The sequence below is a fragment of the Halichoerus grypus genome, chromosome 8, assembly GCF_964656455.1.
Source record: "Halichoerus grypus chromosome 8, mHalGry1.hap1.1, whole genome shotgun sequence".
Lineage (NCBI taxonomy): Eukaryota > Metazoa > Chordata > Mammalia > Carnivora > Phocidae > Halichoerus > Halichoerus grypus.
In genome coordinates, this window is record NC_135719.1 from 43,606,648 (window position 1) to 43,634,110 (window position 27,463).

Here is a 27,463-nt window from a genome sequence, read left to right on the forward strand (position 1 = left end):
CTGTAACCCATGACCTCCTTTAAATGAAAATGTTTCTCATTGTCATGGAGGAAGAGTGTTGACCTCAGGTCTTACTTCCTCCATCATGAATTCCCTGTGGCACCAAGGAGAGGACACCTCCCGTCTCTATGCCTCAGTTGCACATTGGGGCTAAGAAACTCACAGTGCAGTAAACCTCAGGGTTGAGAAGAGGTTTACAGATGATAAAGGGTGTGCTTAAGGGATAAGTAGAAGGAGGAGCTAGAGGAGGACTCTGATGTTGATGATGTTCCCTTTGACCCCTGACTGGAGCTGGGGCTAAGAGCTCTACCTTCGGACAAGGCAGGTCTGGCTTAAAAGCCAGGCTCTGTACAATTGTGGGCAAAACACATCATTTTTCTGAGTCTTGGTGTCTTCAAATTAAATTTGGAATAATAATAGTTTGGAAAAACAATTTGGGAAGAGACTCAAAGCCAATTTATTTTTCTGATGTTACTCGTGGAAACAGTAGCATGTGGGGCTCCTGAAAGCTAATTTAGAAAAGTAGAACCACTGTCTGTAGATGTTCTTCATGATTAAACTATGCCAGTGGCTCAGCTGGTTAAGTGTCTGCCTTTGGCTCAGGTCATGATCCCAGAGTCCTGGGATGGAGTTCCACGTCAGGCTCCCTGCTCAGCGGGGAGCCTGCTTCTCCCTCTTCCTCTGCCCCTCCCCCCACTTATTCTCATTCTCTCTCTCTCAAATAAATAAATAATCTTTTAAAAAAATAAAATAGGGGCACCTGGGTGGCTCAGTCATTCGGGGTCTCCCTTCAGCTCAGGTCATGATCCCAGGGTCCTGGGATCAAGCCCCGTATCGGGCTCCCTGCTCAGTGGGAAGTCTGCTTCTTCCTCTCCCACTCCCCCTGCTTGTGTTCCCTCTCTTGCTGTCTCTCTGTGTCAAATAAATAAATAAAATCTTTAAATAAAATAAAATTAAAATGAAATAAAATAAAATAAAATAAAACTATGCCAATGGAGTCAATAAAATCAGTAGGCAGAATTTCCCCAGCCATCAGCGCATTAGGAATTTTGCAGCTTCCTTCTGGAAATACGGTCTTGCTTCCATCTCAGTTTCAAATGCTGAGAAAGCTCAGGTTCAGAGAAAAACTGTTTGATGGGCCCAAAATGAACTAGACACTCTGCTAACACATATTGGAAGGGCCTCATTGTTTATGGTATACCTTCTCATCTGTTGCTCACAACCCTAGGAGGTAGGCAGAGTAGATGCTGACTCCGTTCCCCCACAAGAAGAAACGGAGGCTGTGCAAGTTCAAGTTCAAGTCACTTTCCTAAGTAAACTGCCAACCAATTGAATGCTCTTCTGATGACACCACACTGCCTCTCACTCCACCTGACCAAGTTTGAGAACATTACTCTCACCTAAATCAAATGTCCAGTCAGAAGCCAAATATGCCTCAACATTAGTAATTAATAACATTTTATCTGTTATGATACTAAGATATCAAGATGTAGACCATAAATTTACATATATCACACATGTAAAGTTTGGGGGAAGCTAAAGAAGGGGGTACTCAAGAAGAAGTGAGTTATCTGATACCATGTAGCTGATCTGTGGGACTTGAGACTGCAGTCAGCCAAACTTGACCTGTATATCTCCCCTTTGGGCCCCTCTCTATCCCTGGATGGTGCTTTTATGGAACTGGGCTTGCATTCCTACACTTACGTCATCCCCAGGAGAAGAACACACATAACTAGGTGGCATCAGTGTGAGACGAGATCCCAGGAAGGTATGAGAGACTCATGGAGCAGAGCCTCCCCACCCACCTCATCAAGTATCAGTGGCTGTTCTACAAATACCTACCATTCTACAAACTCTTGAGGAAGAAGTAAGTGCTTATTTCTGAGATTTTATGGTTGTATGTTATGCAGTGTTACTATGACTATAGTTGACAATACACAACATAAATGTCAAAATATAGGGAATTTGATAAATTGCAATACATTTAATGGAGTACTAAAGTCACTATTATTAATGATAATGATCTGTATACATATTGACGTGGGAAATATCTAAAATAAATTAAGAAAAAAGCAAGTTATAAACATGTATGTATAGTATGAATCCTTTCTTATATACTATATATGTTATATATAATGTGTGTGTGTGTGTGTTTACATGTACAGGAAAGAGCCTGAGAGAAATATACCAAATTTTATCAATGTTTCTCTCTGAGTGGTAAGAAAATAAATGTTTTCATCTTCTTTACAAACATCTGTATTTTTTTGTATTAAAAAATAAGCTTACAGAAATTTTAAGTCAACATGAAAACAACAAAGTTATTTCATTTAGAAAAACAATTAGAACTCAACACAGAATTCTGGCTATAATTTGCCGGGTATCATTGGCCTTCAATAGGAAAAAAAGTTTTCTTCTTCTCCTAAAGAGTTAAAGATATATTTTTTCAAAACCTGGCAACTAAAGGCTGAAGTAGCCTTCAAAACTTAAACCAAATTCCCATCAACATACCAAAACCAGCCCAGCACGTTCCCCAAATTTGTCTGTTTCTTCCATCCACTAATGACAAGTCTTTGTTTCTGACTTTGAGTAGCATATCTGTGAATTAGCCCTCATCCAGTTTCCCAAAGGTAAAGTTAACCTTCTCTCCCAGCTCTAACTCTTGATCATTTATCCTTGATTTTCCCATAAAACCCCCAATCCAGATGCAATGATTAAGAAAGTGCAGACTCTAATGAAAATCATGTCATTAGTGTCAGGGAAAGAGAGAGCTTACCCAATTAAAAGGACGAAGATTTGGTATCAGAAACAAGCTATGAACATGATCAGTAACATGGACAAATGGACACAGAGGATGGTCTGTAAGTCTACTGGGAATTTCTGCAAACTATGTCCACCTAATACCCCACTCATGTAGAGGGGAGTCTTTGAAAACACTTGACCAAAAAAAAAAAAAAATCTGCCAGGGATCAGCTAGCATTTACAGATCCCAGACGTGGCTTGCAAAAAAACGCTCTGCCTAATTTTCCCGCAGGTGTTTCTGTTCCCCTGGACCGCCGAAGCACTATCAGAGGCCCACTGGTCTCTGGTGTTAAGGATTATAGTTGTTTCAGTTACAAGACACGAAGCAGACCTGTGGTTTCAGGAAATATTAAAGACCTGTTTGCTTGCAGAAAAATGACAGAAACTTTCATCTCTGGCAACCAGCAAATAGTCCCTTTCTCTAATGGCCTATTAGGAGAGCACAGGGACGAACAGGTCCTTAGAACACTTTGCCACACGGCCCACAGTCTGGAAGAAGGCCCGTATGGTTCCTGTTCCTTGAGATCACTCATGTGGTTGCCAGGGGTTTCCCATTATCAGAAAACGGTCCCCAATAGCTTTTTGTTACGTGTTACATAATTATAGTGAGCGTGTGTGTGTGTGTGTTTTAAGCCACATAAAACTGCCTACAACCCGAATTCTCTCCAGCTGAAATTCAAGGTCCAAATCTCTCGTTCACCATGCAGCACTATTTTATAATGGGTTTCTAGAAGTGCTGTTACTTGGATGTTACTATCTAATATACCCTTTGTGTAGAATCTACCAAATCATGTTCTCCAATAAAAGTTGCATCTTTCTACTTCAGAACCATATCTCTACATGTACTGTATATATAGGTGTTCACTTAAAAAAATATGAGAATGGTGGGTATAACTTTTAATATTTTAGATCCCATCTTATAGGTTTAAATAAATATACGTAATAATACAAGATAATATAATTTAAAATAAGTAGATGAAGACACCACATAGCCCGGAGTGGAGTTAACATACAACACATACTAGACCTTCTGCTGTACTTGCTACAGGGAGGTTCTGAGCTCTCTGCCGTGAGCAGTAATGTGACACCGGGTTCCCAGGACCAGAGGACCAGAGCAGGCTGCTTGCTCAGGACAGAGACAGCTAATTCTACTCAGCTAAACCTGAGGGAAATTTCTCGCTTGGGTCCTCATTAAGAGGCTGCTGTGGAATGCAATGAGCAACATCTTCAAGGAAAATGTTGCACCAAGGCTGCCAGTGGTCTCCCAGGGCTGTCTCTTCCAACAGCCCTCAGAGCAGGCTAAGAGCATAAGCCCCCCACTCCCTGGGACCAGAACAATTGGATCTGGGGACACAGCTCTGCTGCATTGCCCCTGACCCCGGGACAGATCTGGGAGCAACCAGAATGACTGCTCATAATTGTTCTTTAAGCTACAGAAACAGTGTCTTCCAGCAAAGACTTACTTGGGAGTGTGAAGTTCAGAAGGAGAAGCAGGTTTGGTACAGTGGGAGAGGAGGGTGGTTTTAGGGATGTGGACAGCGGGGATGTTCAGCTGGAGATGCCAGGGAGGGGATTAGGAGGGAGATCTGGGCTGGTGATGAAGACAAGACTCCTCAGCATGAAGGGCAGTTTGAAACATGGGAGAAGAGCTGACCCAGCTAAAGGGGGAGCAGACAGAAGGGGCTGAGGACCCAGAGATGAAAGAGTTGCTCAAGAAGAAAAGGAAACAGCAGGTCTTCTTTCTTTTTCCGTAACAGGCGGAGTGAAGCTCCCAATGTGGCCTCCATACCCTGAACTTGCCCCAGCACCTTTCAAGTGTCTCTTGCGATCCGCCTGTCCTTTCATCCTCTGGGCACTAGCCCTGCCTTCAGTGTGGGGAAAATGAATTCAAGACCCGGGGCCTGCAGGACAGCACACCCACTTCCTCCACCTCTGGACTCCTCTGGGCAACTTCTAAATGCCATTTTCCACCCATATGCTCACAGCTTTACCGGCTGTCTGCTCATGTTCAACTCCACGGGAAACAGAAGAATGAGGTCACGTTCGACGGGGGCCAGGCACGTCCCACTCTCAGGCAGCTGGCTCCGGCTGGCTCCGAGCGGATCTGAGGCTGCTTCGCCACGCTGTGATGTCATGGCTCTGGGCTTTGAAATGTTCCTTTGTAAACCAGGATCTGGACTACAAATGACTTGCATGTTCACCTTGGTGAACAGTGCTATTTTGGGGACCCATCTGCATATATATTCCTAGGGGCTAAGGGACGTATGTGTAGACAAGAGTGGGCACTGGCCAAGTTCCCTAGAAACCTGAGTTTAGATACTGCTGGAGGCAGGGAGGGGCTCTACCCCTCTGCCAAATGGGAGGATGCCACCGGGAGTTGACTCAAGCTCATCGTGAAGAAAAGAAGGGGTGGAGAACTCGCTACGGGTTTTCATTAGGACTAAGACCCTCCTAAAGGAAAGAACTACTCGATGCCTGGGGGACGGCTAGGGCAGCTGGTGCGTCCTGGAAAGACTGCCCAGTGGCAGTCTGGATGGTGCTGTGGTACAAGCTCCCCTCCCAAGGTGCAGAGCAGCACTGGGTCCCCCGCTACCGCTGTGGACTGGGGGCCGCCCTGAAGACGAGCGGGGTCTTCCAGAGGAGCTGCTGGGCTGGGACACTGGAAGCTGCTTGCAGGCAGCTCAGGGCGGCTGAGTGTCAGGAACAGACAGGGGGTAGGGCATCTCACAGTGTGAGTTACCATCTGTGGGATGGCAATGATGTGTCAAGCCAAGCCCTGCAAATGCATGGATTTCCTGGCTTGGTCATCATAGAACAACCCCCATTTTATAGGTGAAGAAACTGAGGCTCCAGATGATTAAGCAACTTGCCCAGAGTCACAATTACTAAATGGTTGGGGTCTGAACCCCAAACCCACTTCTTAGCCATTTCTTTGTGCTTATTCTCCAACCCCCTGTTATTCAGGACCAGCACGGACCAGTATCACCAGGAGGCTTGTGAAGAATGCAGGCTCTCAGGCCCCACGCCAGACCTCTCAAATCGGAATCTGTGTTTCAACAAGCCCCCCAGGGGATCTCTGTGCACCCAAGTCTGAGAAGGGTGACCCTAACACACTGCAGTGGTCCAGTTAGTTCATTGTCATGGGAGACGTGACACAATGTGAAATAACTAGAGACCAGTTTAGAAAATAGTAAATTGGGACAAGCTCTTTGGGGAATAATTGGGCAATATCTACCTGAATTTAAAATGCACATTCCCTTTAACCCAGAAATGCTACTTCAAGGAATTTATTCTACTTATAAACTCACACACATGTGCTGAGATCTATAAACAAAGATCACAGTTGTGTGGACAGCAAACCTAAAAGTGCATCAACAGGTGCTCCCAAGAGGAAAAAGATGGCATGTTCAAATTAAGACAATCTGAGGAGGACTTAGAAAAGGGATTATTAGCAAAACCGTGCATAAAGCAAAAGAGGAAAGCACAGTGCAGTGTTTTTCAAACTTAAGTGTCCATCAGACACTGGAGGGCTTGTCCTGATGCTGGACCCCATCCCCAGAGTGTCTAAATCGCTAGGTCTGGGGGGCCTAGAGAGCTGCATGTCTAAGTTCCCAGGTGCAGCAGCTATGCTTTGAGAGTTACTTTCATAGGGAAGTAAACTAAGACTAGTGACAGTGAAGGAGATGCCTGCAGGCCCCATGGGACAAGGGGAGAGAGAAATCGTGGGAACCCAGGAAGAGATGGTCATGTAGAGAAAACACCTAAGATGACCTTGTAAGGAGCAAGGCAAGGGGATAAACCCATCCCCACTCTCCTCCTTCCTTTCTGCCTCATGTTGGGCTTCCCACTGGCTGACCTCAACAGGAAACCAGAAGGAAAGGAGGTCTGATGATGCATTCGGTAGAGAACCTCCTACAGGTGGACAAAGGATGGATAAGGGTGGCCGAGGGGGTCTGGAGGGGCAAGAGGAAATATTTGGTACAACAGCAGACTGGTTGCGTGAAGCCAGGCAGAACTCTGTAGTCACGAGCAAGAACGAAGCAGCAAGTGCCAAACCACAAACACTGTGATGCTGCCATTTATGTTTGAATAAAGCAGAATATCCCTGCCAGGATACAGGGGCTATGAACAGTGGGTGCCTCTGCCGCTGGGGCACTGGGATTCCATGAGGGGGCAAAGCCTGACCATGGCAGAAGTCAGGGGGCCCATCAGTGGGGCTGACCAGAGAACCACGTGGGGAGGAGGTATTAGCACCAAGAGACTGTCCAGCACCAGTGGGACCTGGGAGAGGACCACTGACCACCGTCGCATCTGCTCATGTGAACCATCCTGAGGGACCTCGTTGGGGTGGGTCTCAGCCTGGACGTACATTCGAACTACCAGGGAAGCTCTGAAAACGACCACATGGGCCCTGATCTGAGAAGTTCCCACTGAATTGGCCTGCGTGCCGTAGGGCCGGGCTGCTAAGTAGGAATGTCCCAGGGGATTCTGCCCTGTGCTGGTCACTTCCTGATGAGAGCCTTCAACAGGCGGCAGCCTTCATGACTCTGTACATTGTGCGGCATCCATAGAGGCTTTGCTGGCCCCACACAAACTTCTCCAGGATTCAACATTCTTTACTTTCAATAGCCCCCCAAAATAGAGGGCAGGGTCCTTGGCACCCCATCTCCTGCCCTCCAGGAGCAGTGACAACGGGAAGGGAATGCTCCCTGCCTCTCTTCTCTGTGTGGGGTTGGGGGTACAGTGGTGAGACCACCTTCGTCACAGTGGTATGAGGCATTAGTGCTGAGGCTGTTACTATAATTAGAATTATAATTTACCAACAAATCACCTCGTGGATTTGAAGACTGGGAAATAATAACACCTCTGAGTAATCCAGAGTCCCGGCTGGGGTGTGGCCTGGAGAAAGGGCTGTGGTTCTTAAAATAACATTGAATGAAGTAAAAACAGGTTAAGATTCACCAAGCTGGATACTGTCAATAAAAAATGTGAAAAGATTAGAAAATCAAAAGCTCCCTAAAAGGAGGGACCTGGGTGGCTCTGTCAGTTAAGCGTATGACTCTTGATTTCGGCTCAGGTCATGATCTCAGGGTCGTGGGATCAAGCCCCACTTGGGCTCCGCACTCAGTGGGGAATCTGCTTGAGGATTTTCCCTCTCCCTCTTCCCCCCCCCCGCCCCCCACCGCTTGTGTGTGTGCGCTCTCTCTAAAATAAATAAATCTTTAAAAAAAAACCAAAACGGCCCTTATCAGTGACAGTTGGCCTGCACAAGCCAGGTATTCTCCCCACCAGAGGTACATAAAACAACTCAGTGACTCCTCCACTGTTTCAGAGGTTACAAATCCTCCCAATGCCGTTTTTTCTAAATTTAGAATGCGAAGTTTACCACTCACACATTTCCAGTTAAGATGACATGTGCTTTATGAGAATAACATACAACCTCCTGCAAAATCAACCTTTCTTAAAATCAAGATTCCCGTTTCCAAGCAGGTCAGCGAACAGGACTTCCAAAAATGCATCGAGAGAAGGTTGTTTCTGGAACATTCATCTTGGAATGAAGGCAAATTCCTTGGGGAGACAATCCTAGTTTGTCGGGTGGAGGAACTCTGCCTGTGGGGGTAGTCTGCTAAGAAAAGCAAAGAAACCTTCAACTGGGAAACTTCTAGCCGGGAACTTTGAGTGAGAGCAGAAGTAAAGGCTTACAAGAACAGTCTGAGCCGTGTTGGAAAGGATCCCGCTCAGAAGAACCTTCCACAGATAGGATAATTACTCTTGAATGGATTAACTCCAACAGGTGTAATGATGATCACCAATGACAAACAATAGTGGTATTTTTTGAACACCTACTATGTGCATGCTGAGCACTTTGCTCTATTAAGTCTACAAGCGTGAAATCTTTACAACAATCCTTTAACATGGATGCTACTATTGTTCCATGTTGCAGAGGAGAAGTCACCTGGTCACAGGTTACATGGTTAGACGGTGGCCAAGCTGGGATTCAAACCCACTGTGTTTGACTCCAGAGCCCAGGCTCCAAACCACCGCATGGAGCCAAAGTTACTGAGCGCTATGGATTATCTGATTCGAATCCTCATGACAATACTGCAAGGAAGGCCTTATTGCCCCCCTTTTATAGATAAGGACACTGAGAAATAAATTGTTTAGGGGACTTGCCTAAGGCGACATACTTAGTACGTGGCTAAGCCAGTGTTTAAACCTAGGTGTGTCTCCTGACCACTAGACCGGACTTCTCCCTTCACATTGCAAAAGGCAAATATCTGATTGAGGTCAAAGTGGGACAAGGGTGAGGCCACAGTGGGGAATGGAGAGCGGTGGGCTAGAAGGCCCCAGAGGAGCATTCTGTCTATGTGAAACCAGTAGGTCACCTCAGGGCTGGCCTGGTGAGCAAGAAGGACCACTCAAGAGGTGACAGTGATATGCCCTGCTCTCAAGAGAAGAAACAGAAAGGATTAAGCATGCTTACCATCTCAGAGGGGGCAGGACATTCTGGGAACTCTGTTCCCCCCCCCCCACTTCCTCCATGGGTTTGATTTTTGGATACTTCCACCTGCTTGCCTTATTGTTTAATTCTGAACCTCACCATGCAGACAGCCAGGATGCTCATGCTGAGGGGGTGGGGGCCAGGATGAGCCATAGGGGAGTAGCTGGAGAAGGACTCAGGGCTGGAGAGGGAGGAGGACAACAAAGTCTGGGGCCTACAGCACAGGAAGGGGAGGGACTCGTCTGGAGATGTCAAGGCCCAAGGGCTTATCCCCACATCAGCAAGTTCTTTCTGGTTTTCCCCATGATGTGTTCTTCGCTTAGCTAAAAGCTCAAAAATAAATAATAAAATAAAACAAACTGGTAACTTTAAAGACATGATCAAAGTTCTGAACTGGATAAGAGTTTGAAGTCCTGATTAAGCCACTTGTTAGCTTTGTGACCTTGAGCAAGTGACTAAATCTCTGTGACTTGGTTTCCTCATCTATGAAATGGGGGTAATACTAGTCCCTACCTAGTAAGGCTATTATGAAAATTAAACAAGTCAGTACATATAAAATGCTTAGACTGGGACTTGGTCCCCTGTCATGTGAATATTAGCTACTGTTGTTTTCTGGTTGTGGTTATTGATGGAGTTTTAAAACATCTTTACATTGGGGCCCCTGGGTGGCTCAGCCGCTTAAGTGTCTGACTTGTGATTTTGGCTCAGGTCATGATCTCAAGGTTGTAAGACTGAGCCCTGTGTGGGGCTCCGTGCTCAACAGGGAGTCTGCTTGGGATTCTCTCTCTCCTTCTCTCCCTCCCCCCCTTCTCAAATAGATAAATCTTTAAAAATAAAATAAAATATCTTTACATTGAGACGACTGGCATGCAAGCATTCACTAGGCTCTAAGTCGTCAACCTCTAGGAAAGAAATCAAAATTTTCAGTTTTCACTCGTGACTCGGTGGGGAGTGGATAGAACACTAACAAATGACCAGATCCTCTTCCATAAATTTAAATGCAAATCATCCTAAATCAAAGCTCTGAGTTTCGGTAAGTTAGTAGTAATTATGAATCACTTCTAGAAGAAAAAAGTTTAGTTTTACCAAAAAACTACTTTAAAGGCTACAAGGTCTTTAAGTTGGGGGACCTCCTATACTTACTGCCTGAACACCTGCGGATGTTTCATGCCTTTACACCTTTGTGCCAGTCAGTTTCTCTGCCCGTAAGACCTCCATCTCCGCCTCCCTAGGCCTAGTAAACTCCTACTCATACATCAGAATGCAGCCCCGCATCTCCTCTGTGCCCCCGTGACATTGTGCATAGATTTATACTGCCTACTTTTCTCCAGAACATAATTGCTTATGGTTAGCCTCCCTCACTAGATTTTGAGCTATGAGGACAAAGACCACGTTTCAATGATCGTTGTATCACCATCATTCACGTGGTGTTCGCTCATCTATTCATTAACAAATATTTATGGAGCGCCTACTGTATGCCCACCACGTGAGACACCAAGCAAGGACACAGCCGTGAGCAAGACCAGTGCGGTGGGGATCACGGGAAGGGAGATAACCAGTTCATGAATTTACTACCTTCCTTCCCAAACAGGGCAGTCTTCCAAAGATATATTTGAAGCAGATGTGTCGAGCATACGTTGAATACATATCCAGCTGAACGTATTCATATGGGTGCTGTTTAGTAGATAAATAGCACCTGTGCCTGGCTTCGCCAGAAGGAGGCTAGCAGAAGAAGTTGGTGGGTAGTTTCTCAGCTTTGAAACCAGCCACCTGTGTGTGTGTGTGTGTGTGTGTGCGCGCGCGCGTGTGCGCGCGCACGTGCACATACCTGTGGCATATGAGAGAGCCACACCAAGGACAACTGCATAGCTCTTTCACTCTTCGTCACGTCTGTGGACCTATGAACCTGCTGTTGCATTCTGAGAACTGGTAAATCTACAACTGTGTCCTCAGTCAGCCAGAACCGTGATGTATGTGTGCAGAGCTGGCCTATGTGCGCACTCCAAAGAAACCCACTTGTACAGACAGACCATGGCAACCTCATGGGGCCAGGGCAATGCAGGGCACAGGAAGGTAGCATGGTTTGTAAGACGGAGAACATTTTTTTCAGCATTTCCTCTGTGGAAGTGAGCTATAGGTGTTTAGGAAAAATACACAAACAAGTTCCTAGGTCAACTACGAAGCTTGGAGGGAGGCCGATCATATGTCAAACTAGGCAGGGCAAGAAAAAGGGATGGATGTTTATTATTATAGCTGTAACAGTCTGCAGGATGTCCTCCAATATTTATTCTTCCTTTCTTCCATAGTAATAGAATTACCCAGGTTTAAGCTGGGCACAGGCATACCCAGAATAAAGACTACACTTCCCAGCCTACTACTGTGTAACAAGGTGTGGCTACGTGACTAAGTTATGGCCAATAGAAGAGACATATAGTAGTATGTGCAACTTCTGAGAAATATTCTTAAAGGGAGAGTACATGCCCTTTTTGCTGGCTGGACTGTATGTGTGATGGCTGGAGCTGCAGCAATCATTTGGAATGGTGAGATGATCTTGGGAGCCAAGCATGAAGTCTCATACTGAGGACAGCAAAACTGCCTGCCACTCTCAGACTTCTTTAATGTGAGACAGAAACAGACTTATTTAAATCATTGCAGTTATTTTTGTTTTCTATTAGAGTTGACTTTAATGGGGAATAGGAGAAAGGGAGTAGAATAAGGGTTGAGCCAGTGAAGGCTATTGAACCTATGGCCAATCACTTGTTAAAGTCACCTCTCATGATCATTCTAATCTTCAGTAAAGTTAGTCCATTCCTGAAAAGTAAAGGCACACCATGTGGATTTTTGTAGAAACTGGATTTGGGGGCTTGACAAACGAGGACAGAAACAAGGCAGCACGTGAGGATGTGGAATTGAAGAGGTAGAAGCATGAAAAACACCCTGGAAGTCTCTGGAAATCATGGGAGATGCTTTGGCATTTTTAGGGCTTTCCATTTGCCCTGAGGGGGTTTTGGAACTCTGGATTAAGGGCCAGGTAAGGAAAGCTATCTTAGCTGAGCCCAGAGGACCTCTGGCATTAGGGCCAGAGGCCAGCGAGCGCATGGCCAGGCTTCTGTAGTGGTCAGGGAGCTGGGTGGGGTAAGGGGGCAGGACTGTGAGATAAGCAGAGGCCAGGTCACAACCGGGGAGGGGGCAGATTTCATCTTAATGGCAATGAGGAGGGAGTCCCTGGGGGTTTAATCCGAGGAGTCCGCGGTCGGCAAAACACCTTCTGGAAGAGGAAGAGAGCCCTGGCTGCATCACAGAAAGCAGATCAGCGAGCCACCAGCACGAAGCAGGGAGGTCCATTTCCAAGCCACCACCACAATCCAAGCAAGAGGGAATGGTGGCTTCTCCCAGGGGACCGGAAGTGCAGCAGCATTTGAGAGAGACCCAGAGAGCAGAATGAACCCTTGAGGGAGGAAGACTCGAGGCAAGTCTACTTGGAGGTTTCTGCCTCAGGGCCAGAGAAGGGAGGTCTGAAAGATAAGAGACATGACATTTTTGACCTTTGAGGACCTCGAGCTGGAGGGCTTGGGGAGGGGGGCGGTGGGCAGTGAGGGGTCTACAGCACATCTGAGTCTGATCCCGTTTCCCTGGTCCAGTTTCTCCTTTCCAGGCCTCTATTCCTCCATGTCTAAGTAGGAGAGGAGAAGAAAAAGAAGAGGAAGAAGAAATAGAATTCTCAAAGAAGGGTAGGTCAGATCCTCTTCCCTGCATCAACTCCAGCCTGAGCCCTGATTTCTGGACCTTTCACTCTCTCATTGCAGGAAACTTTAGCACCTACCCCCTGCACCCCCAACAGAATGGCTAATAAACACTGTGAATAGGCATTCTCCTATCGGCCACTATTTTAAAACTCATGTAAAGTGACCAAAGCATTCTTTCCAGCTCCCTTCCCCCTCCAGCTGATGCCATACGCTTTACAAATAAGCAAGCAACAAAGCCAGTTTGGGGAAACAACCCATTAGATTAAGCTTTTCCCAACTGGGGAGATGCAGCCCGACAATGTAACTGATGAAGTTTGATTTATATGTAGGTAACTTGGGTCTCAGGGATAAAAAGTCTGTGCAAGTACAAATCTTAAATTTAAATGCACGTCACCCAGATTTTAAATAATGAGTCCCCTTTCCTTTGGGCTCATTAAGTCTGAAGCCAAGGAGGGAGGCCAGGGAGAAAATAAAGCATAAATCTATCATTTAGCTTTATAATGTAGAAAGGACTTGAAACTCCCCAAAAGGTAGCAGGAACAGCTTTTAAAGCCGGCCTTTTTTCTGCCCCTGTCTACCCCTCACAGCCGCCCTAATTAACTGCGGCACAAGTGTCAACTGTGGAAGCACAGCCAAGATGCAGTGGGAGCCTGGACAGCGGAGTTCAAAGAGGGCTCATTTGTTTATAACTATTATGTAATGACGGGCAGTCACATTGCACATCCTGTGAGAGATCCCGCTTCAATTAATAAAAACCTTGTTTTCTTCAAAGTGAAATGCAAGAAGAGATTAGTACGTTTGAAAATGTGTATAAGCAGGGCTCCTTTAGAAAGAATTTCAGTGGCTAAAAGCTCAGATTTCCTAGGGTTAAGGGGGAGAGCTGGGAGCTTGAGTTCTATTAAGAGTCACCCACCCACCAAGAAAAAAATAACTCAGGTGAGGGCCACACGCAAGTACACATTTTACCTAATTCGGAAAGTTTTAAATGTCCATTTTCACTTACCATTTAGGGGACCTACATTGACATTAAAAATGCATATGTTCCCTCTCCTAAGTAGGGAATTAAAGATTTTAGGAAAGAGGCAAAGTTTTCATCTCTTACTTCATTTTAAGGTTATAGTTTTGGAAGACATGGAATTGATGGGAAATTGGTAGAAGGCTACCTACATGGGGCTCAGGAATGAGAACTCCGTGAATTCCTCAGTAGAAACAGCGTATATCTCACCCCTAAAAGAAAACACAGGGGTAAGCTCCTGGACATCAGCCTCGGTAATGATTCTTTGGATTTGATACCAAGAGTAAAGGTGAAAAGAGAAGAGAAGAGAAGAGAAGAGAAGAGAAGAGAAGAGAAGAGAAGAGAAGAGAAGAGAAGAGAAGAGAAGAGAAGAGAAGAGGAAAGAAAAAAGAAAAGAAAAGAGAGAGAGAGAGAGAAGGAAAGAAAAAAGAAACAATTGGGACTACACCAAACCAAAAAGCTTCTGCACAGCAGAGGAACCATCAACACAATGAAAAGGCAACCTATGGAATGGGAGAAAATATTTGCAAATCATCCATCTGAGAAGTGGTTAATAGCTAAAATACATAAAGAACTCATACAACTTAGCAGCAAGTAAACAATCAGATTAAAAAATGGACAGAGGAACCGAATAGACATTTTTTCCAAAGAAGACATAGACATGGCCAACAACTATGTGAAAAGATGCACAGCATCACTCATGATCGGGGGAACCACAGATCAAAACCATAATGAGATACCACCTCACACCTGTTAGAATGGTGGTCATCAAAAAGACAAGAGATAACAAGTGTTGGTGAGAATGTGGAGAAAAGGGAACTCTTGTGCACTATTGGTGGGAATTAGTAACTTGGTACAGCCACTATGGAAAACAATATGGAGGTTCCTGAAAAAATTAAAGACTGCCATATGATCCAGCAATTCCACTTCGAGGTATCTATCCAAAGGAAACAAAATCAATATCTCAAAGAGACTCCCATGTTCATGGCAGCATTATTTACAATAGCCAAGACATGGAGACATAGATGGATCAATGGCTAAAGAAAACTTTGTACGTATATGTGTGTATACACACACACACACACACACAGGAATATTATTCAGCCATAAAGAAGTAAGGGATTCCTGCCATTTGTGACAATATGGGTGGTACTTGAGGGCATTATGCTAAGTGAGATGCCAAAGAAAAACAAATACTATATGCTCTCACTTATATGTGGAACCTAAAAACAAAAAACTGAAGTCATAGAAACAGAGAATAGATGGGTAGTTGCCACAGGCAAGGGGTGGAGGATGGGGGAAATGGGTAAACGTGGTCAAAGCTACAAACTTCCAATTGTAAGATTAGTAAGTTCTGGGGATGTAATATACAACATGGTGACTATAGTCAACAATACCGTACTGTACATTTGAAAGTTGCTAAGAGAATAGATCTTAAAAGTTCTCATCACAAGAAAAAAGTTTTAACTATGTGAGATGATGGATGTTAACTAACCTTACTGTGATAATCATTTAACGATATATACATATTTCAAATCGTTGTTATACACCTTAAACTAATGCAATGTTATATGTCAATTATACCTCAATAAAACTGAGAAAAACAAAACAAAATTCTAAAAAAAAGAATAAAAGAATACGGCAGAAGAATTTCTGATCTTAGAAAGTTTTAAGCTTCAGCTTTAGAGGGGAAAATGTTCAGATGAGGTTCTATGACTATACTAGAAGACAATGAGTATGTCCCATTGACATAATGGGAAAAAGTACCAAAGCTCTGTATTTTCCATGAAAAAATTAGGGCAAGCTGATTGAGTGTGCTGCTTATAACTGAAAGGGCCTGCAAACCGAGACACACACTCTGGGTAAAACAGTTACCTTGAATTGTGACCCTTGATGGTGAGTACCTTTTCATTGGTATCACCAAGAGTGACGGTTGAGACTCATAACCACAAATTAGGGGAAAAAATGTGCAAGCCAGGGCAGGAAGCCAAAAAGAACGAAGAAATCACAGGCCCTAATACATAAGGCTGGATGACTAGGATCGGGGGGAACTGGCATGAGTTTGTGGGAATTCCTAAGGTGGAGCACAACTGACCAGGATGGCTAGTTATGGCTCCATATCTGGGTTAGTTTGGATGGTTGTGCAGGTGCATTACAAAGTACTGACATGGCATGGACAGATCTTGCACAGGAACTTATACTACGTGCTCAGATATTTGGTGATTTGAATTATGAAAATCCATGAATCTGAGGCTCGAAGCACAGTAGAGAACAGACAAATGAAGTTAAAAGGGGAGGATGAGCTGAAACCAGGAGAGCTAGAAGAGCATCTGATTAGGAGTTAAGAGGCTTGGATTCTAAACAGGTTTGTAATACTTGGTCTCCTGGTCTTAAAGGGTCAGGACAAGGGGTCAATAAACTTCGGGAATCTGGCAATCCCCTAGACTGACCCAGGAGTTTGCTGTTTAGGGAGCACAAGCAGAGGACAGAACAGTTCCCATCTTGCCCCATTTGCTTTCTTCCTGTGGAGTGAGAAGCAGGTCCCTATAACTGACAACTGTGAATGTCAGAGACCCAGAATGTATTGATTAATCAAGGCATTTGGCAAAGTCTCTCAGGAAATTCTTGTGGACAAGATGGAGAAATGCAGACCAGATGACAGTATAATTTGGGCGACTCATAGTTGGCTGAAAACCTATTCTCCAACAGTGCTGATGGAAGGGGGAAGGGAGGTGCTAGTGACCTGCCAAATGGCTCTGTAGCTGGTCCTATTCTATTCCTCATTACTCTGAGTGACTGGGATACAAAGATAGGAGGAATGCTCACCAAACCTGCAGATGGCACAAAGCTTAGAGAAATACACAATACAATGAAATCAAGATTTAAGTGCTAGCAAATATCAAAATGACTTCAGTGGACTGGAACAATGAGCTGGACCCGCGAGGTGGAATTGGATAGAGATAAATGTGAAGTCTTTCATTTAGGTTCAAAAAATGAATTACACGAAGACAGGGTTGGGAAGACCTGAACTGAAACTAGTTCCCCTCAACAAAAACTGATCATCTTAGTTGATCACAGCCAAAAATAATCCAATAGTTTGACATGGCTGTAAAAAAAAAAAAAAAAAAGCTAATATAACCTTTAGTTACATCAGTAGAAATACAACCTCCAAATTAATTGGAAGAAACAGTCCCACTCGAGTCTGTCCTGTCCTGACATCTGGATTGGCACAGTGCCTTGCCCATAGACAGCAGTCAACAAATACTTGTCACACAAATGAATGGATACCACATTTTCAGATAGACCTTGAAACTAAGATGGTAAGGGATTTGGAGACTGATCTCAGAAGAGAAGGCTGAACAAACAGGGAAATGTTTAACCTGGAATAGACTAAGGAGACCCACATGAGAGTGGTTTTCAACTATATGAAAGAATTTCACATTTGGTTTTGCTCCAGTGGGGGAAAAATTGAAGGTCAATGGTTAGAAGATACACAGAGATAAAACTTGGCTCAAGTAGAAAATGAGAACTCTCGGACAATCAAAGGTAGTGGTAGTAAGCTTTTTCTCTTGCTGCTATTAAAGCAGAAGTAGGCTGATCATCTATCACATCTTTCATAGTTCAGGATATAAACCCGTATACATTGGAGGTTAGGTCTGGAAGGTCTCTCAGATCTCTTCCAACTACAAGGATATAACAGATACGATTCTACACTGCTGCTGGTCTTGTTTCTTTAGCTCCAAATGAGCTTCCTACTCATTGGAGTTGGCTTGCCAACACCCAAAGCTTTGTGCCAGGCAATCTTGGCTATGGATTTCAAAGCAGCAGCTAACAAAAGAACCTGGCCTGCGCTCTACATGGCAATCCATGAAATGGTAACTTTGTGAAAAGAGGTTCAGTTTTGATTTGTTTGTTTAACTTTCCTCAATGCAAACAAGAGGGAAGAAAAGGAACCTGACAGTGCCCATATGGCTTCATCGTGGTGGAAGAAAATCCTGCTTGGAAATTGTGATCAAAAGTGGACTCTGACCTTGACTTTTCTGGACCGTATTTTTGTTTCTTAACAAACATCAAATGAGATGTTTGGAAATGAATACCTCTTTTAACAGGACTCAGTATAATACTGATATTGTTAGACGTATTTAATACTGATGGAACCTACAGATCCCAAGAGCAACTTTTGGCTCTTTACTGGAAAACGGCACTACAGGAAATTTCCACTAAAGGGGACTGAAAGTTCTGAAAGGCTCTAGAGAAGGTGGTAGCCCACCTCTAACATGGCCTCCAATAATCCTGACCTACTGGTACTCAGGCCTTTCTGTAGTTCCCTCACACATGAAATAAGGCTAGCCTGTGTAACCAATAAGATGGTGGAAATGTCAAGGTGTGCTTCAGAGGCTAGGTCATAAAATGCATTAGGGCTTCTACTCTGGGCTTTCTTGGGCCATCTGGGAAAGCCAGCTGCCATATTGTAAAGATACTGGATAGAGGCACGTTCAGAGAAGAACTGAGGCCTCCTGCCAACAGCCATTACTAACTTCCTAGTCATGTGAGTGAGCCATCTTGGATGCAGATCTTTTGGCCCCAGTCAAGTCTTCAGATGACAGCAAAGCCAGCTAACATCCTGACTGTCACCTCATGAGAGTCCCAGAGTCAGAAGCACCCAGTTGAGCAGCTCCTGAATTCCTGACCACCAGAAAATTTGTGGGATAATAAATTTTCTTATTGTTAGAAATAAGTAAGTTTTGAAGTAATTTGTTACACAGCAAGAGATAACTAACACAGGGGAGTTAACACAGATCTGCAATTAATAAAACTCAGTTCTTCTTTGTCACACTTAAATAATAGTGAGGGACTCACTAAGGAGACCAAACATGGATAAAATGAGGACATAGGTAAGCCACACAGAAAACACAGATTTCATTTGTCTCTCCAGGACCAACTACATCACACAACGAATGATTAGATAAGCATCTCTAGCAAACTGTACTCTGGTAATTTCCAGAGTAATTTCTAGCTGGGTGGCAGTGACTAGACACCAACAAGGAAAAATGACCTTGACCTTAAACACTAAAGGTGGCTGAACTGTGCTCAAAGAGGGAACATTCATCATTGTCATAAGGTAGCTTTTTCTATTTTCACTAAAGGAACAGCCACCAGCCCCGTGAGAGAAAGGCCAGAACTCAGAGAGTGAAAAGTGAAGACTTTAAATGGTCCAAGATAAATCAGCTCCCTTAGAGTCATCAGCATTGCTGTCAGAGTCTGATGTGAGCTCAGGACCTGAGGAGCCTAAACCAAGCTGTTTCCACAATGTGCAAATATGTCCACATGCCATCCAGCCCTGCTGGCAGGCATAATAAATCCAATGGGGAATGTACTCTGATCCATTAATTTGGGGAGAAGAGGCATGATACTTAAGTGCCTTTTAATATGCCATTTAATCTACTCTTGGGGTTATCTGGGGTCAATGGCATGCTTAAAAAAATAGGAAACTTGTATTTCTTCTTCTCCTTGCTTATCTACCTCTATTTTTTTAAATGCTGGTGAGTGATTTATTTCTTCGATTAGCATGAGTTGGCTCAGAACTACTACTGGCCTGGAGTTTCAACCTCTTAGCTATTCCCTTAGGGAATCCTTTGGGAATGTGCTCGAGAAAGAAAATTAGCATTGGTATTGTGGGCCACAGAGATCAAGGGGTAGAGAAGGGACTGCTCCAGAGAAACACCAAAAAAGGACCATGGCACTTCTTATAGGAGAGATGTCAGTTGGCCAGAGTAGAAACTTGCAGGCAGGCCCAGAGGTAGACAGTGCTGGTCACTCTGGAGCTACAAAAGGTAGGGTTGAGGGGCACTTGGGTGGCTCAGTCGGTTAAGTGTCCAACTCTTGTGGGTTTTGAGATCAAGCCCCATGTCATGCTCCACATTCAGCAGGGAGTCTACTTGAGATTCTCTCCCTCTGCCCCTCCCCCCATGTGTGTGTGGCCTCATGTGCTCTCTCTCTCTCAAATAAATAAATAAATCTTAAAAAAAGGGGTATCGTTGCAGAGGAGAAGGTATAGATCCAGGCCGTGTTAGACTGACTATGTGGCCTTTAAGAACATAATCCAAAAAATAAAGAAGTGTAAAGCTTATGGGCCTAAATATGTCTCCAGAATTCATCCATCCACCTGCCAACCTCTAGTTCATAGTTACATAGTGAGCTATCCTCTCACAAACCTTAAATGTTATTCTGAAATAGCATTAGTTATTATACAACTCCCTAGTTGTATATATTCGCTTCTTATACACATTTATATTTTGTTGTAGTTCAAGGATCATGGGTAATTTTTACCTTGAAGGTACATGTATGTCTTTTCGAATTTTTCAAATGAGAAAGGAATCTAAATAAGTCTTACTTCAAATAGTCTATCAAATGCAAGAGATACAACTTTTTGAAGAAAACTTACAGAAGAAATATTGCAGTCCACTTTGAACCAAGCAAGGTGAGCAAACCAAAACTCCACCTGTAACAGCTCTGAATGCTTTGCTGAGTGACCAGCCGAGAAGCATGGGGACAAGACAGAGAACAAAAGAAAATGAAAAAGCCTGCCCACTGCTGAAGACCCAAAGAGAACTGACACAGGTATAATTAGGAACCACAAGAAAGCTGTCTCAAGAATCCCTTGTCAATCCTTTGAATATAATTTTCGAATGAAATACGAGACCCTACTGGCAGTAGAGTTGAGGAATCCAGCAGAGGTCTCATCTGAGCCTCCAGCAGATGACAGATCTTGTGACTGGGCCATCTACACTTAGTACCACTGTAAATAAACAGTAGAGCCAAGGTTGTTTGGAAGCATCTCTAAAAAAGTTCCGTGCAGAGAAGTAAAACATAAAGTTGCAGAAACCTCACAGGATGAGAATGATTCTCTCTCAGTAACATAAATGCCTTGAACAGGTTTTCCAGCAATGTGTAAGGATGAATAGAACATTTTCATCACCATTATTTCTCTTTTAGAAAGTTCTAGGATGCCTGGTGTTTTGAAACATGACAGTTACATGATCAGTTTGCATCATGGGGATGCCTGGGTAGCTCAGTGGGGTTAAGTGTCCCACTCTTGATTTTAACTCAGGTCACGATCTCAGGGTTGTGAGATTGAGCCCCATGTCAGGCTCCACACTGGGTATGATCCCTCCTTAAGATTCTTTCTCCCTCTGATGCTTTCCACTCATGCTCTCTCTCTCTAATAAATAAATAAATCTTTATATTAAAAAAAAGCCATTTGCATTGTGTTATAGTTCATGAAGTATTGTTGGCACCTTACTTTGAGCTTAATAGCAACCCCGAGAGGTAAGTTTAATATTTTATAGGTGAGTAAATAGGAAATAGGAAATAAGTCAACTAGCATTTATTGAGTGCCTAACAAGTATGTTGGACTTCACTGAAGACTTTAATATTCCATCACAGGTAGCCCTAATGAAGTCCTGTTTTTTTTAATTTATTATCTTCATTTTACAGATAAGAACACTAAAATTTAGAAAGGGAGTTATGTTGCCTATGATAATATTTCTATAAATATACTAAAACACAAGCACAACAAAATGTAAAATATTAACCTTCTGACTCAAAACTCTAGGCTCTTTCCACTATATAACAATAGATGCACAAATTATATTTCCTTGTGTATTCGTATCATAAAATCCTTGTTCAAAGCCTATATGAGTTTTGGCAAGTCAATGAATTTCTCTGAGCTTCAGTTTTATCATCTGTGAAAGAAAAATATTGATAAAATTATTACAATATACCCGTGGTCATTAAAACGTTAAACTAATGCATATACAGGAGAGATTTATTATAACAAGATTAGATTTTCACAGCATTATGTCACTTTTGATCATTCATCCCAGAACAAGAAAAGCCCAGAAATCCTCTGGTAAAGGATTCTGGTAACCGCAGATACCAGAGAACCCCTGAACTCATTTGTTCATTCAATGGCTATATGCCAGGCACCATAATGGTGGAGGGAATCCAATGGGGAGCAAGACGGAGCAAAGACCCTACAGGCATGGGGCTCACGTTTTGGCAGGGATGACAGGTCATAAACATAGAATCAAATAAATACAGTCACCTCAGGTTAACAGGGCTATGGAGAAAATGAGGCAGTAGGTGGGAGCACAGTATGGCAAGGGAGGTCGAGTGGAGGGAGGCTGGTGAGAGGACCCTTTGAGAGGAGTGTGAAAACGTGAAGGACTGAGCCCTGCAAACATCACAGGGTCAAGTGCTCTAGGCAAGTGTCACGGCAAGCGTCCAGCCCCTCATGTGGGCAGAGCTTGGCAAGACCCCAGAGCAAGAAGGCAGAGGTGGCGGACACTGCATGAGAGCAGGGTAGAGGAGGGTAAAGCAGGGGAAGAGGGCAGCCTGCAGATCACTCCGTAGTCCACAGCCAGGAGTTCGCATTTTCTTCCAGGTGATGAATCTCCACTTCTTAACCCCAGACTGAATGCACACGTTGGAAACACGGACACACCATCACTCCCAGGCCAGCTCCTGCAGAGGCCGAGAGATGGAATTCCACACACCCCTGGCCTTCATCCTGTCCAAAGGATGTCCATGAGGCTCTCTCCTCATCCACTACTATCTTGCCTCCCCGTTCCACCCCAACTCTCTTTCAATTTCTAATTAGGGCTTGTTAAGCAGGAAGCAAATATTGGGAAACAGTGCAGCCTCTGGATGGGGCTCTTGGACCCAGAAGGCCTGCAGACGAGGTGTGATTTCTGCCTCAGCCACCAACCGGGTACAACTCCTCATATGCATCAGGTTCCCCATGCATAAGCTGAGGATCCTGATGGAACCCGCTTCATGATGAGCTTTAGTTAGAGCACCTCACCCACCTCCACTGTGCATGCCACAATGCTATTCCTTTCTGGTCCCGCAAGTATGGTCATGTCAGCATTTCCCCTACCTTACTGACACTGTAAGGCAGCTCCTCTTTGCTACTGGCAAAAAATTCTCTCTGGAAATGGAAGAAATTATGTAGGAAAAAGAAATGCATAAGATTGCCTTAAAATCTGAGCTGAAAGGGAATACACAGGCTGGCAAATATACGGATAAACATGGCATGCTGCCTTGGCACTCCCTGGATGCTTAACTGGGGACATTTTCATCTATTTATTTAAGTAATCCCAAAGTAAACCACGAGAGGAAAAGAGAGGAAGAGAAACGTTCTTTCCTCATACCCAAACCAAACACCACAAAATAACGCTGCCATTCATACGGAGGGATTCCAATTAAGGGAGGGAGAAAGCCTGACCTTGTTTACAAAAGAGGCCCAGTCTAAAAAGTCAGTGGGTCAAACTGGGCTGAGCTTGACCCTTGACACTCTGGCAGGCTCAGAAAGAGAGAAAACTGACCTCTGTGAGACGGGGCAGTCATCCACAGCCTCTGTTGCTCAAGGGAAACTAAACAATAGAACCTACGAGAATTGTCGAGAAAAGCACAAAGGATCATGCTCCTTCTTGCTGCAATCCGGGGCCACCCCGAGGCTGAAGAGGGCAATATTATCTCTGACACCTCCCACCGCCCTTTCGGCATCTCCTGTGACAAATTTCTACCCCCTTCCTCGGTCCTCCTCATTCTTCCCCCCTACCTCTCAACCAAATTGGGGTTCATCTGGAACGGATTACCTCCACCAATTCACTTTCACACTAGGCCCGGGTGTTACGCCACCAGAGGAGAACAGCATTTTATTACAGGCCAGTTCCTTAGGTCAAAGGAACGAATGCCTAATGCTGGACATGCTGATGGCATATGGACCCGCCTGAAGGGCCAAGCTGCCCCCGAGGGTTGAGTGATGGCTGCTTGAGACATGAGTCTCTCCCATCCGTGGACTAGCAGGGCCAACAGGATAGCTAGTTGGGGGGATAGCTAGTTGGGGGGATAGTTAGATGGGGGGGATAAAGGATGTTACCTCCACTGTGCGCGTCTTCAAACCCTGCCCACCCACCCCACCTCTAATTCAGCTGAGAGTCTGAGCAAAACCCACGGGCTTCACATTAAGCACACAATGAGATGAGCACCGTAACACCACCTTCCAACTGGTCTGCAGCCCCGGGCCCTTCTGATTTAGTCGCGGGGAGCTCCTGCTGCATTATGTATGAAACCTTCTAGCTCGGTGAGGCCCAAGGCTTCGATGCAGGGCCAGGGGGGTGGGGGGGGAGCACAGTTCCCCCTTCTGCTGGTTCTTACCCACCCTGCCCTGCAGACCTCCAACAAAGGCTGCCTTGACCCAGAGAAACCAGTTAGGAACTTACTGATGGGAGAAAACCAAGCCCCACATGATCAGCAGGGGAGGAAGATATTTTTGGATGGCAAAGGTGAGTACGGAAAGGCAGAGGGAGCTTCCCTGGCCCTCAAATCGAACCAGAGGAGATTCTGGCTTTGGAAGGCGAGTGCACTTCCTCCTCTCACCTTGATCCTGTCCACTGAGCTCTGGAGTTTTTACTTATGCAGGCAGTTTAGCATGTCTTAGTAATCCATTCGTGTTAATTTTGTTCCTCTTTGGAATGACCTTCGTGTCAGGGAGAGATGACTGGGGGAGGGAGGAAGAGGGGCAGAGGGAGGGCACTGGGCTGCCAACATTGCACTGAGAAACCCTTCTTTTCAATTACCTTCCTGACCATTTAGAATGAATTTTAACAGGCTATGCTTTTCCTGGGACATTTTTTCTTTGAACTCCCAGACTTCCCCTTCATTGCAAGTTGCCATAATATGAACCAGATTTTTTTTTCTCCCTCTTGTTTGCTTAAAAGGCGTTAACTATAAATTAGAGTATCTCAAGAGTGAGGTGTCACATGCGGGGCCTCGGGCTCCTCAGCCCCGGAGCCCCACAGCTGGGAGAGGGGCCAGGCTGCCTCTTTCTTTGGCAGCCTGGCTCCAAGGCCCAGGCCAGGGATGATCCCGCCCTCCTTCTCAAAGCTATCCAGTTACAGCGATATACAGAAACGGCCTTGTTTGACTTAAACATCAAGTTTTATTCCTTTTTTTTTTTTCATTTCTTTCCTAGAGGAAAGGGAAGAGTGGTTTTATTTTATTTATTTATTTTTTTTTTAACATTCTTAGTTTATTGATCCTCTCATGAAAAATCTGCACAACCAGATAAAGCCACTGCAGCATCTTTACTCCTTCTGTTGTCCAATCTCCAGCTCACTTTTTGCCAGCACCAGCATTGGCTTTTGCAGTCCCCCTGACTTTCTTCATTCTGTTCTTGCGTCCCTTTCGCTGTTTTCTTGATGTGTTTTTCTTCTCATACAGGCCATGTCTTGCAAGTCTGTGTTTGGGTTCATTTTTCTTTGCATAATCCAAGGAATCATATATCATGCCAAAGCCAGTTGTCTTGCCACCACCAAAATGGGTTCTGAATCCAAACACAAATATGACATCTGGTGTGGTCTTGTACATTTTGGCTAGTTTTTCCCGAATTTCTGTCTTAGGTACTGTTGCCTTTCCGGGGTGAAGAACATCAATCACCATCTGTTTCCGCTGAAGTAGTCGGTTAGTCATAAACTTCCTGGTCCGGATAGTTACTGTGTCGTTCATGATGGCGGCCAGGGAAGAGTGGTTTTAAATGGACATGTATCCTGAGTCATATTCCATGCGGTGCTTTCATTCTAAAGGGTATTCACCCAGTGTGGGTAGCAAGGCTCATTTACATCCAATATCCCATGCTCCCATGCCTGGAGCTCCTCGCCGCTGGGGCCTGACAGTCCCGGCCATGACAGTCACTCTACAAGAAGGCAATGACCACCACACTGGATCTTTTTTACCGTACTATCCATTAGATCCCCATCAGAGAATCTTCACAACTCCACTCACCCACATCCTCCAGATCTGAATGTCATGCCTCCAGGGGACAAAGCCATCAAGAAGCAGACAACCATTGTTTTAGTGTGGTTCAGCTTTGTTTTTTAGGACACTCAAGTTCACAGCTGTTACTCAATGTCAGAATTCAGGAAACGTTCACTGAGTACCAATTGTTTGCCAGGCACAATACTCAACAATTTCACATCTGCTCACGTCACCAATGTATTGTTCATGCGTGGTAGGCAACACCACATTGGTCCATGGTCCTCCATCCATTGAGATGGTAAAGTACAAAGGAGGCAGAAGGGCAGCTCCTGAAGCTCATCTTAGACACGAGAGTCTGACTTGCAACAAGTAGGTGCCTCAGAGTCAAAAAGTTTGAGTTTGAATTCTACAAAGGCTCAGCCTGCAAGATCACCCAAAGTTGGGGGGCTGAGCACAGGGTATGCCTGGAAATGAGAGGCAAACTCTAGCATGGGGCAGTGTCTTGCCACAAGGGGACATGGGGTGTCTTCACTTGGGGTGCGCAACAAAATACCACGGATGGCATGACTTAAACAACAGACGTTTATTTTCTCACAGTTCTGGAGGTTAGAAATCCAAGCCCAAGGTCTCACAGAGTCAGTTTCTGGGGAGGACTCTGTTCCTGACTTACAGTGTCTTCTTGCTTGTGTCCTCACAGGACCTTTCCTCTGTGTGTTTGTGTGGAGAGGGAGCAAGCCAGCTCTCCAGTATCTTCTCTTATAAGGGAGCCCATCATGAGGCTCCCACCCTCCTGACCTCACCTAAACCTTCTTACACTTCAAACGCCCCTACCTCCAAATACCACCACATTTTGGGACAAAGGGCCAAAATTCAGTCTAGAGCAGGTGTTAAGTGTCTTTAAGAGCTGGGAGACAAGCAAGCGGAGACAGGGAGGGGAGGGGCTGAGGTTTCAAGTGTGGCACCTGTTCCTTCGCCACACGCAGCCCCCACCCAGCCCAGGGCCGAAACACTGAAGGTAGGGATAGAAACCTCCAGAAAGAGCTGGGAACCCAACGCCAAGGAAATGTGTGCTGTCCTTCCCATGTGGGAAAGTGGGAGCTGGGAGGCCCCCTCCCTGAGTGACTTCTAAACCAGAAATGACTAACACTGACAAGATGAAATGCCACCCTCTGCCCTGGGTGTCCCTGTCCCCTAAGAGAAGGTGAGGCCTTGTGAACAACTGGAGCTCAGTGATGAACAAAGTCACGTCTCCATAGACTCCCATTTGCGGCTGCTTCATTTGTACCTGTTACACCGCGCTGGGTGTTACGACATTCACTATTCCCACTTGCAGATGGGAAAATGGAAGCTCAGAGAGTGAAAGCAATGTCTATAGGCACGCCACTCATAAGAGATGGAAGCCGGATGTGAACTTGGTTGGGTCTGCGGAGCGTCAGTTCAACGTGCACCCTCCTCCCACCCCCTGAGCGGGCACAGCTCGCCTGGGTAACACAAAGGGCAAGGAAAGAGGTCCTCAGCTGCCTGCATTGCTTTCACCCTGGCCCACGATCACAGGGCACCAAGTGGATGAGTCTTCAC

At 45.0% G+C, this 27,463-nt stretch overlaps 1 protein-coding gene and 1 pseudogene across 1 annotated transcript in view; both read right to left on the reverse strand.

Moving 5' to 3' along the window:
- THSD4 (thrombospondin type 1 domain containing 4) overlaps positions 1-27,463 on the reverse strand; it is a 561,701-nt gene that overhangs the window by 264,594 nt on the left and 269,644 nt on the right. The gene's annotated exons all lie outside the window — the stretch shown is intronic.
- Positions 25,110-25,666, reverse strand: LOC118537598 (small ribosomal subunit protein eS24 pseudogene; annotated as a pseudogene).